This window comes from Lactuca sativa, chromosome 8 (assembly GCF_002870075.4).
Source record: "Lactuca sativa cultivar Salinas chromosome 8, Lsat_Salinas_v11, whole genome shotgun sequence".
In the NCBI taxonomy this organism is placed as follows: domain Eukaryota; kingdom Viridiplantae; phylum Streptophyta; class Magnoliopsida; order Asterales; family Asteraceae; genus Lactuca; species Lactuca sativa.
Window position 1 is genome coordinate 147,698,699 of NC_056630.2, and position 12,186 is coordinate 147,710,884.

At 39.4% G+C, this 12,186-nt stretch overlaps 1 pseudogene; it reads right to left on the reverse strand.

Moving 5' to 3' along the window:
* Positions 1-10,813: 10,813 nt before the first annotated feature.
* On the reverse strand, positions 10,814-11,711 carry LOC128127856 (uncharacterized; annotated as a pseudogene).
* Positions 11,712-12,186: the final 475 nt, after the last annotated feature.

Here is a 12,186-nt window from a genome sequence, read left to right on the forward strand (position 1 = left end):
TGCAGCAATGGCTAGCATCATCTTAATAGACTTTATTTTAGCAACTGGTGAGAAGGTCTCATCATAGTCAACTCCGAGAGTTTGAGTAAAGCCCTTCGCAACCAATCGCGTCTTATATGTGTGCACATTCCCAATCATGTCGGTCTTCTTCTTGAAGATCCATTTGCACCCAACCGTCTTACGTCCGGGCACATTGTCAACCAAATTCCAAACTTGGTTGTCATACATGGACTGAATCTCGTTCTCCATTGCCTCTTTCCATTTTGCAGACTCTGGGCCTGCCATGGCTTCCTTATAGCTATTAGGTTCATCTAGATTTTTTAGTGTACCATCACTAATATACGTGTCCCCTTCGGTAGTAATATGAAAGCCATAAAACTGGGGTTGAAATCTAACTCTTTCGGAATGTCTAAGAGGTAAGGACTCGTCAATTGGTTCAACCGGAGTTTCCTCCTCAGGTTGAGTGCCGGCATTAGAGGTTCCTTTATCGCTCGACTCTTGAATCTCTTCAAGATCGATTTTCCTCCTACTGTCCCCTTGGCTTATGAGTTCTCGTTCTTGGAAAACTCCTCTCCTCGCAACGAAGACAACATTCTCACTCGGTCTATAGAAGAGATATCCAAAGGATTTATGCGGGTAGCCGATGAAAATACACCGCTCACTACGAGGTTCGAGCTTGTCGTGAGTTTCTCGTCTTACAAAAACTTCACAGCCCCAAACCTTGATATGTGCCAACGAGGGAGCTTTCCCTGTCGACATCTCGTGAGGTGTTTTGGCAACCTTCTTTGTAGGGACTCGGTTAAGGATATGGGTGGCAGTCTCTAAGGCATACCCCCAGAATGAGATAGGTAGTGAAGCACAAATCATCATAGAACGAACCATGTCTAACAGGGTTCGATTACGCCTTTCTGCCACACCATTCAACTACGGTGTCCTAGGTGGCGTCAATTACGAAACTATTCCGCATTCCTTGAGATAGTCGTGGAATTCAAGACTTAGGTACTCTCCTCCTCGATCGGATCGAAGCATCTTGATTTTACTGCCCAATTGATTCTCCACTTCATGTTTAAGCTCTTTAAACTTTTCAAACGTTTCTGACTTGTGCTTGATTAAGTAAATATACCCATATCTACTATAATCATCGATGAAAGTCACGTAGAAGCGGTTCCCATCCTTTGTGGTGGATCTAAAGGGCCCATACACGTCGGTGTGTATGAGATCCAATAAACCCTCATCCCTCTCACAAGTGCCAGTGAAGGGTGACTTGGTCATCTTTCCAAGTAAACAAGATTCGCACGTGTCATCTTCCCTAAGGTCGAATGACTCCAACACTCCATCCTTTTGGAGTTAGGCTATGCGCTTCTTGTTGACATGTCCAAGACGACAATGCCACAAGCATGCTTTATCCATACTATTGGAAGAATCCATACACAACAAATCATTTCCTAGGTTATATACAACCATAACAGTTTCATAAATTTCATTACAAGGCGTTGATTCAAAATATAAAGCACCATTTAGATAAGCATAAATCAAACCATTCTCATTATTAAACGAATATCTAAATCATTGTCTAAATAAACCATGAAATGAAATGATGTTTCTTTCCATATCTGGCGAGTAGCAACAATTATTTAAATCTAAATTCAATCCATTACTAAGCACTAGAGAATACACTCCAATCTTGGTCACAAGCGACGATCTTCTGTTCCCCATTATTAGATTTATTCTTCCACACTCCACATCCCTATTTCTTCTTAGTCCCTGCAAATCAGAAAAAATGTGATAACCATATCCTGTATCAAGAACCCAAGAAATAGCATGAGATGAATCATTAGATTTAATTGTGTAAATACTTGCGAAAGATGGCTTGATCTTCCCATCCTTGATGGCTTGCAGATATTCCGGGAAGCTTCTCTTCCAATGCCCTATTTTGTGGCAATGGTGGCACTCTGCCTCCTTTGGGTTTGGGTTGGGCTTAGCAAGGCCAACCTTGGTCCTACTAGAAGAGGAACCATCTTGGGACTTTCCCTTGTGGTGGCTCTTTGAAGAAGCCTTCCTCTTCTTGCCCCTTCCCTGCCCAATAGCCAAAACAGGAGCAACGGGTGGATTGGGAGTTAATGCAACAGACTTGTCCTTGAGGTTGCTCTTAGCAGTCCTTAGGAGCCCTTGGAGTTTGATTAGGGTGACCTCTTCCTTGTTCATGTGGTAGGTCATCCTAAATTGGTTGTAGCATGACGGCAAGGAGTGAAGAACAATGTCGATAGCCAAATCTTCCGCAAAGTTAACATTTAACTTGCGAAGACGATCAACATATCTTTGCATCTTTTGTAAGTGCACGGTTAGAGACTCTCCACTTCCCATCTTAGCAGTGATCATCTTCGTTATGATCTCATAGCGCTCTTGCCTTGCGCTTTGGTGGTATCTCTCCATTAAGTCTTGATGCATCTTGTACGGATACATGCCCTCATAGGACTTTTGGAATTTGGGGTTCATTGTGGCTAGCATGATGCAATGGACTTTCGTTGCATCACGCTCATGGGTCTCAAAGACAGCCATTTCTTCGGGAGTAGCGATTTCTGGATTGATCTTTTCGAGCTTCTCGTCGAGGACATACTCTTTGTCCTCGTAGCGCATAATCGTGCGAATGTATCTTCTCCATTTGCTAAAGTTTGATCCGTTAAAAGTCACTTTTTGACAAAGGCTCATTAGCGTGAATGAGCTAGTAGCAGTGTTGTTCGCGTTAGACATCTACAAATAGAAAGGAACAAGGTTTGATTAGAATTAAGTCCCTAATTAACACCCAAAATGAAAAATTAGGGCTAGGATCCAACAACATTATTTACACATTAGAAAAGGGATGCCGTAATCCAACATGCAAATAATTTGGAGGTAAGTGAATGACGATTCACTAATTCTTCACCATGAAAAACATAAGCTTAAGTTTTAAATGTATTGAGAATTCCTAGATTTCTTTGAGATTCATTGAACTTTTCAATGGCATGTTTAAATCTCGATATGCCCCTCTAGTTTGTGACTGGGATGCCGAGGATCACAAAGCTGGTGTGAATAACCATGCAAATATACGTGATGCCCTCATTGTTACAGTCATCTATTCGATGTGTCGGTAAACCACACACGCTCCATCGAACTATGACAAACAATGAGTCACCCTTTGCTACAATTGCTTAGAACCAATTAGTGTGCCGGTTAACCACACGCGCTCCACTAACTTCTCAGCAAGGGTACAAAGTGTAATTTCATGGGATTGCATCAATTCACTTTTCCTAAAGTAACTAAGATTGGGAATTTTATGAAACACGTTTAGTTACTTTATATAGATTTAAACTTATTAATGAGGAGAGGATTGCCCTATTCTGCCCGTTCGGCTAACGACCCTCCACCAATCAAGCAAGCGGTGGGTGTGAGTGTACACCCATTAAGCGCCATTTTATAGGCAGCAACCTTATACCCACCTTATAGACTGGCTTCGTGAATGAGGCCTACTAACGGTAAGACTAGCATTTTAAATCATATATATATATATATATATATATATATATATATATATATATATATATATATATATATATAAAGCTTGTAATAATATAATAGTGTAGTGTTGAATTTTAAACTTGTAAAATTCTAGGGTTTGAAATTTAAATTATTCAAATTAAACTTTTAATCACAAAACTTAAATTTCAAAACTTGAGGACAAGTTTTAAACTTTTCAAAACATAAGGATCAAATAGCAAATAATATAAATCAACTAATTAGATTATTTAAATTTGATCTAGTCAATATTACTTGCAAGACAATTCACCAATTTAATTCAAATAATCAATTATTATCATATAAGGAAATTATTATTCAATTAAATGGTAATTATCTTTTGTTTGGTCAAGAATATACTCAAATATATGATAAAATTCGGATTTTAATGACCCAAAATAATTAAGGCAAGTATCCTCAAGCAAAACAGCAAGAAATACCGAAATCAACTCTAACTAGCGCTAGAACTCGTCGAGTTCCACTGTGAACTCGCCGAGTTGGAGCTACTCGCCGAGTCCATAATGGAACTCGCCGAGTTCACCAGTCAGAGTCACAAAAAACGAATTTTTTCAAGCAAAACAATCAACCAAAGCATCAATTCAATAGAAATCAATCAAAGCTCTGATACCACTGATGGGTTTGAGCCATAAGAACTTTCCTATGTGCACATGCAAACCCTATTGCTTGGATCTAGGTTTCTCTAATTGAACATGCAATGTATCCAAGGCTTACAATTCTAGATCTAGTGTAAACAATTGAATCATAACATATGAAATCAGATCTAGAAGAATAACTTAAGTTGATTGCTTGAAACTTCTTGGTCTTGGAGCTTAGAGTCACAATTGTCACTACTCTAATGGCTTACAAACACCAACTAACAGGAGGATGATCTTGAGAGAGAGAGGAGGTGAGGAAATTGGCTCTAGGGTTTCTTTCTTGCAAGAGTGGCCGATTTCCCTCACCCATGGGGTCTATTTATACTATGAGCTACTAGGGTTACACCCTTAACCCTATTTGAATAACTTAGGCCCTAAGCAATCCAAAGATCCTTCTAGATATGAGGCTTGGACGAATTTAAGATATCCTAACCCTAAAATTCGTCCCCCCTAATATCCATAAGGATTCATAGCCCAAAAACACAACTATCATACATTTGACAGTTTATGCCCCTTTATTCAATTAACCACTTTAAGTCACCAAATTAATTCTCAATTAATTTATGACTTATATCAATCAAATAATATTATTATTCCTTTAATATATTATTCTCATAATATATTAATAATATCTCTTCTCTCTTTACAAATCACCCTGTCAAGTTTCTATGGTGAAGGCAACCCAAAAGGACCATGCACAACCGGTTCAAGTACTTACCAAATATAGTTACAACCTTAGACACTAATCCAACACGAACAGCAGATTTCGAGGACGAAGTCTAAAATAAGCGGGGGAGATTTGTTGCACCTAGTTCCTGGTATGTATTTTATTCTAGTATCTTGAATTTTGGCATTGGACTCGGCGAGTTGAGGTCCAACTCGTCGAGTAGGAGCGTATTGGACGTAGAAGTTTAATGACCTACTCGAAGAGTCCGCGTCCGGACTCGGCGAGTAGGCGTTGTTCGGACAAAACCCTAGAGGAGGGTTTGCACCCTATTTAAACCACTTATTCAGCCTCCCTTTCGTCCCCAAATGCTTCCAGAACTCCCCATAGCAAACCCTAGCCGTTTTTGAGAAGATCTAAGGCATTTTTGGTGGATCTTGCTAGTTGTGACCATAAGGAGGGAGGGAAAGACTTGAGGAAACAAGTGAAGACCAAGGGAGCCCGAGTTTGTGCATCTTCCACAGTTCATTGGAGGTATAAAGCTGTAACCTTGCTCTTTCATTTGATAGATCCATTTTTGGGGAGATTTAAGGCTTTTATAAGCCATTTTTGGTGACCAACCATGATTGCAAGCATGGTTGGGGGTTGAGGCTTCAGAATCAAGTCATTAAGGTAGTCACAAGGCAGTTAAGGGTTACTTTTGCACCCATCTAAGGTCCCATGCATCTTAAGAGCTTATTTTATGTCCTTTTGAGCTCAAAGTCCCATGCATGCACATAAAGTTTGTAACTTTACGTGCCAGAATGATTGAAGGAGCTTAGATCTACCTTTTGGTCAAGAGTTGTACGCTGGAAATCGAGAAATAAGACTTGGACGTGTCCGGCTTGACGAGTCGTTCTTGGGACTCGGCGAGTCCGAGGCGAAACTCCCCTTTTCTGTTAAGATTTGAAGGAACCCAGTTGAGCTTGAGAAGGGTTTTTAGAGGGTCCAAGGAAGTGACCCAACGTATTGGACTTAGCCTTAGATCTGGAGTTCATTGGACTCAACGAGTGCAAGAACGGACTCGGCGAGTCCAAGGCAATCTCCTTGCAGTTGAAGATGGACTCGACGAGTTGTTCATACAACTCGACGAGTCAAGGACATGACTTGTTTATCAGATGAAGGTGAACTCGACGAGTTGTTCATCCGGCTTGGCGAGTCAGATGAAGATTCATTCGACGTTCATAAGGGAGGGGGAACTCGTCGAGTCGTTGTTGAACTCGACGAGTAGAGCTGTGGATAAGGTCGGGTAAAGTGTTAGGGACTCGACGAGTTGGCGGCCCAACTCGACGAGTCGGGTCAACTGAAAGTTGACTTTGACTTTGACTTGGTTAGGGGTAAAATAGTCATTTTACCCTAAGAGTAGATATCAGATTCTAACTGAGTGTTTTGTGGGATTATAGTCGGAGGGTTATCAGAGCAGCAGTCAGTCAGTTGCCGAGCTGTATATGAGATGTTTGTCTTTATGATATTCATCTAGACTTGCTGCTACCTGTTATGTTTTATGTGCTAGTATATTACGATATTATGTGACAATAGTAAGGGTGAAATAGTCTCCGTCTATCGGTCGATAGGACCCCAGGGGTAGTTTAGTACCCAGCCATGCTAGCCAGATTATGATATATGTGATATGATATTATGTGGTAGTAGTAGGGGGTGAAATAGTCCCTGGTTATAGCTCGACAAGACCGAAGGGGAGGCCAACACCCATATATGCTAGGTAGTATCTGGTCGACAGGACCGAAGGGGAGGCCAGCACCCAGATATCTTAGGCATTATCCGATCGATAGGACCGAAGGGGTAGGTCGGGCACCCAGATATGCCTGACAGCATATGTATGTTATGTGATTTTTTGGTATGTGGTACGATGGGGGAACTCACTAAGCTGTGTTCTTACAGTTTTCAGTTTTGTTTCAGGTGCCTCTTCAGCTAAAGGGAAGGAGCCGGCGCGGTAGCTGCACATCATACACACACCCCAGATTCCGCACTATGAGTTTCCTTGGGATTGTACTCTGACATTATCACCATTTTACGATTTGGATTTTCAGACATTATACATGGTTTTATGAGATGTTATGATGAAGATTCATTCGACGTTCATAAGGGAGGGGGAACTCGTCGAGTCGTTGTTGAACTCGACGAGTAGAGTTGTGGATAAGGTCGGGTAAAGTGTTAGGGACTGGACGAGTTGGCGGCCCAACTCGACGAGTCGGGTCAACTGAAAGTTGACTTTGACTTGGACTTGGTTAGGGGTAAAATAGTCATTTTACCCTAAGAGTAGATATCAGATTCTAACTGAGTGTTTTGTGGGATTATAGTCGGAGGGTTATTGGAGCAGTAGTCAGTCAGTTGCCGAGTAGTTTTTGAGCCGTCAACCTTTTTAGGCGAGTTACCTTCTAGTAGCGGTGAGTCTACGACCACAATGCCAGCCCACTAATAGGAGCTATATATGAGATGTTTGTCTTTATGATATTCATCTAGACTTGCTGCTACCTGTTATGTTTTATGTGCTAGTATATTACGATATTATGTGACAATAGTAGGGGTGAAATAGTCTCCGTCTATCGGTCGATAGGACCCCAGGGGTAGTTTAGTACCCAACCATGCTAGCCAGATTATGATATATGTGATATGATATTATGTGGTAGTAGTAGGGGGTGAAATAGTCCCTGGTTATAGGTCGACAAGACCGAAGGGGAGGCCAACACCCATATATGCTAGGTAGTATCTGGTCGACAAGACCGAAGGGGAGGCCAGCACCCAGATATCTTAGGCATTATCCGGTCGATAGGACCGAAGGGGTAGGTCGGGCACCCAGATATGCCTGATAGCATATGTATGTTATGTGATTTTTTGGTATGTAGTACGATGGGGGAACTCACTAAGCTGTGTTCTTACAGTTTTCAGTTTTGTTTCAGGTGCCTCTTCAGCTAAGGGGAAGGAGCCGGCGCGGTAGCTGCACATCATACACACACCCCAGATTCCGCACTATGAGTTTCCTTGGGATTGTACTCTGACATTATCACCATTTTACGATTTGGATTTTCAGACATTATACATGGTTTTATGAGATGTTATGATTTGTCAATGTTTTTCCTACGATTGTTTTAATTAAAGTAATTTATGAAAATGAAACTTTTGGACACGAAAATTGAGTTGTTACAGTTTCCATTGTCAATGTCCATGGAAGTTTGGGAAGCAAATATTCCTATCAAATTTGCATTACCGGTGCGCCAAATCATTGCTGGTTCAGCAACAATTAGCAAATATGTAAGATAGATAAGGGACATGTTGCGGTCTGTCATATAGTAATCTTTAACAAGCCGACTATACAACTCGGGAAGTGACTGAACAACCAAGTCAACAGCCAACTTCCTCGACACAATGACTCCTAAAATTCCCAGCCTGTCAATGTGTGACTTCATCTCCAAGACATGTGTGACTTCATCTCCAAGACATATGCACACATAGGCCTTCCATCTTGATGTTTGCCAACCAATAGGGCTTGAGTGACCTTGAACTTTTCAAGTCTTTGAACTTGTGGGATTAGGAGAATAATTGGAGGAGATGGAGGAAGTGAACTACGATATTGTGGAATATCATCTTCATGTGGAAAGCCTTTTCCAACAGATTCAGGAAGACCATAGTTGTCTGACCTAGACATCTATAAAGGGAGAAATGCAAGTTAGTTGATTTAAGTCCTTAATATAACACTCAAAACGAAATATTAAGGTTAGGACCCAACACACTATTTTACAATTTCGAAGAGAGATGTCCTAATTCAATTCACTACTAGAAAAACAGCCTTTTACGACGCTCATTGCGTGTCGTAAAAGGCTCAGACGACGCGCAAATGCGTGTCAAGGAAGGCCCTGTCATAAAGAGAGACAACGCGCTTTTGCGCGTCGTCTATAGACGACGCGCATTTACGACGCTCATTTACGACGCGCAATTACGACGCGCATTTACGACACGCAATGCGTATCAAGGAAGGCCCTGTCATAAAGGAAGATGACACGCATTCGCGTGTCGTAACCTTACGACGCGCGTGTTAATGACACGCAATGCGTATCAAGAAAGCCCCTGTCAAGAAAGGCCATGTCATAAATGAAGATGACACACATTTTTGCGTATCGTAAATTTAAATGTTTAAAAAAAATAAATTTATATATTTATTAATTTTCAAATTAAATTTGCATTTAATTTCTCATAATAGAAATAAAATAGCATATACAAAAAATACAATCCATTGCATAATATAAAATAAAATTTCATACTCAAATCATAAAAGGTAAGATGAAAAACAAAATCAAAGATATAGTTACACCAAATTCAGAAAACAATTACCCTAGCTACATTTGTTCTATTTTCTATCCCACTCCAATCCACTTCCCTAGCTGCATGTGCTGTCAAACTCCATCTAATTGTCCTTGCACAACCGAACAAACAAACATGACTATCAAAGATATAGTTATGTGAATTTCAGAAAAAAAATACCCACCTGAACATTTGTAGAGTCTATATCTATTCGTAGTCGTTTGGTACTTCAGCAAACATGTATTACCTTTGAGGATGAAAAACATTAAGGTTGGATCCATGGAAACTAGAAATCAAATTTTCAACTTATGAGAGAAATTAAAAGTTAGAAATTGAAGCTTACCTACCTGTTGTAGCATCCACATAATACTCCCACATCCATTTCATATAACATTTTGTACACAACTTCATTTGACCACCATATGTACATATATTAAATTCTCAAAGCTCTGTTTTAATTTGCTTTTTAAATTGCATGAAACATTGAAACCCATGTTAAGCCTTTATATCATATAAAAATTAAATAACAAATTGTAGTTGAAACCCATGAAAAATGCTAATTCTTGAAAATTCATTACTCCAAACCTGTTTAGACTGATCATTACAACCACCTAGAATGCTTCACACAGCTCCAAAAGGTGGCAGCAAGCTCCACACAGCTCCAAAAGCATGGGAAAAAATTTGAGACCAACAAACACAACAACTAAGCAAAACACAGAGCAGGGGTAAAATGGTCAAAAAGGCAGAAAACACTTCAAAGTTCAAATAGGAACCGTAGCAGGTTAATGATGTAGCTATAAAATTAGCAATTAGATACCTAAGAAAGAAATCACAAGTTTCCCCAAGTTTCCCCTGTTCCAACAATTAATAAAATCAATAATTCACAAATTAGGTTAATGATGTAGCTAATTTTTTATACTCACAAGAGAATAAGGGAATAAGTGATGCAATCGATTTCTGCATGACAGAGTCAGAAAGAAGACCGGGTGTGTTGTTGTTCTTATAACATGCCTTGCTTCAGAACCCACACCATGTACTATCTCTGGTTCACTTTCCTGCAATATAAATCCAACATGAACAGATTATCAATAACAACTGATGATATATAAGAATTTTATGAATGATATATAAGAAAAGTTATGATAAGGGAAAAGGAACTTGCACTCACTCTTTCATCATCATGTTCTACCTTGTCGCATCTCAAGCATCTCTCTCCCGAGCCAGTCAACTGAACTAGATGAATAATTCAAGCCGGTAACAACTCTGGAACTGCCAACTCCGCCATGTCCAAGGTTGGTAGAAGCCATTTAACACCTGATGAATAGCACAAAGGTGGCAACGACTGTTTCTTTAGTAACTTCTAGGAAGTTTTTTTATAAATGTCAACCAAGGGTATAATGGACCAAACTTGAAATAAATTTATATTTATCCCTGACATGACGTTGAAGTTTTCAACCTCGAGTGTCAATACCAAGCATATCCCTGGAACTTTGTGCTGTTGGATCGATGTATATTAGGAGCTGTAAAATCAAAAATAAAAAACATTAAATATGAGTAAATGCAAATTGTAACTTACCAATAGACGTTAAATATGAGTAAATAAAAAATCAAGAACATCATCAACCAATAGTTTGATACCAATAAATTCATCACGATTAGCAAGGCTTTTAGCAAGGCTAATTGCTCATTCACTATAATCTATTCCAGTGAGATCAGAGAACCTATTTATACTAACATCAAAAGTAATAAAGAATGATTTATCAATTATCATCGTACCAAAAGGAGGAATAAGTGTTATTATGTATAATACTATACCCCTGTTTAGCAAGCTCTTGAAGAAGTAGCCCATTGCCTGTTCCAACATCAAGAACACTCCATCTTGCTAAATCTTTATCCTCTTGACTAACAGACTCAGAGTCATCAATTTTATGTTGAATTTGTAAATGTCTTTGTGAAATGTCAGCACATAGTCCTTTTTTCCATGAAGCAACCATTTCCATGACATCTGCCCCAAACCTTTAGAAAGAATTTAAAAAGTCATACAAAAAAGCATCTTGTCAAAGAAGGTATATGTCATAGTCAATTAGATATGCATACCAAACTTCACCAGCATCCCCATGTTCACGAAAATTTGTCAATTCATGTGCATATGTTGCATCCCAGTAACTTTGATACCCTAGATGATTACCTTGGTTAAAGCTTTAATTTACTAAACCTTCAATTGGAACTGAAGAAGCATAGGGCACTACCCTTGCTGTTGTAATTGATGATTGGGACCCATTTTGCCTAGCAATAACAGATCACAGATGTGACCATTATTGCAACTAAATGAGCTTCAATTCCATTCCATATCTTCAATTCCAACTCTCAAACGCTAAATGGTAATTTTCTCCAGCACTAGCAACTTCAGGGTAAGATTGACAAGTTGATTTAGTTAATGAAGAATCATGATCTTGAAACTGAATTTCAACTAAACAACACATGGGTGTCTTCAAAGTCAAGATCAAGAACTAAAGACGATGGAATTTTCTAAAAAAGAAAAACATTAAGAACAAGAACAAAGGCAAAAGGATTGGATGTTTAAGAATCATAACCCTAATTTGTTTACTAATCACAGATAAAAATGCCCAGATTGGGAAGGAAAATAAACATGCAGGTTCCAAAAATCAAGAAACCCGAACAATTTATGAAGATCTTATAAAATCAAAGAGCTAAATCCAGATAAATTCTAACACTGAAAGAAGAACAAGAAAGGGGTTTGAAAGATTAAAGATGAAAAAACATGAAAGCAGAAATTATACTCTATGGAGGAGAGACTTACCTAAAGTCGCAGGAGAAGAAGTGTTTATGCAATCAGAGTAGTTTTAGGGTTTCCTTCGGTTACTCCCTTCATGTCTCCGACAATCTCCATCTATGGAGGAGAGAGATGAGAGAAAACACGGTGGAGGGGGAGAGACG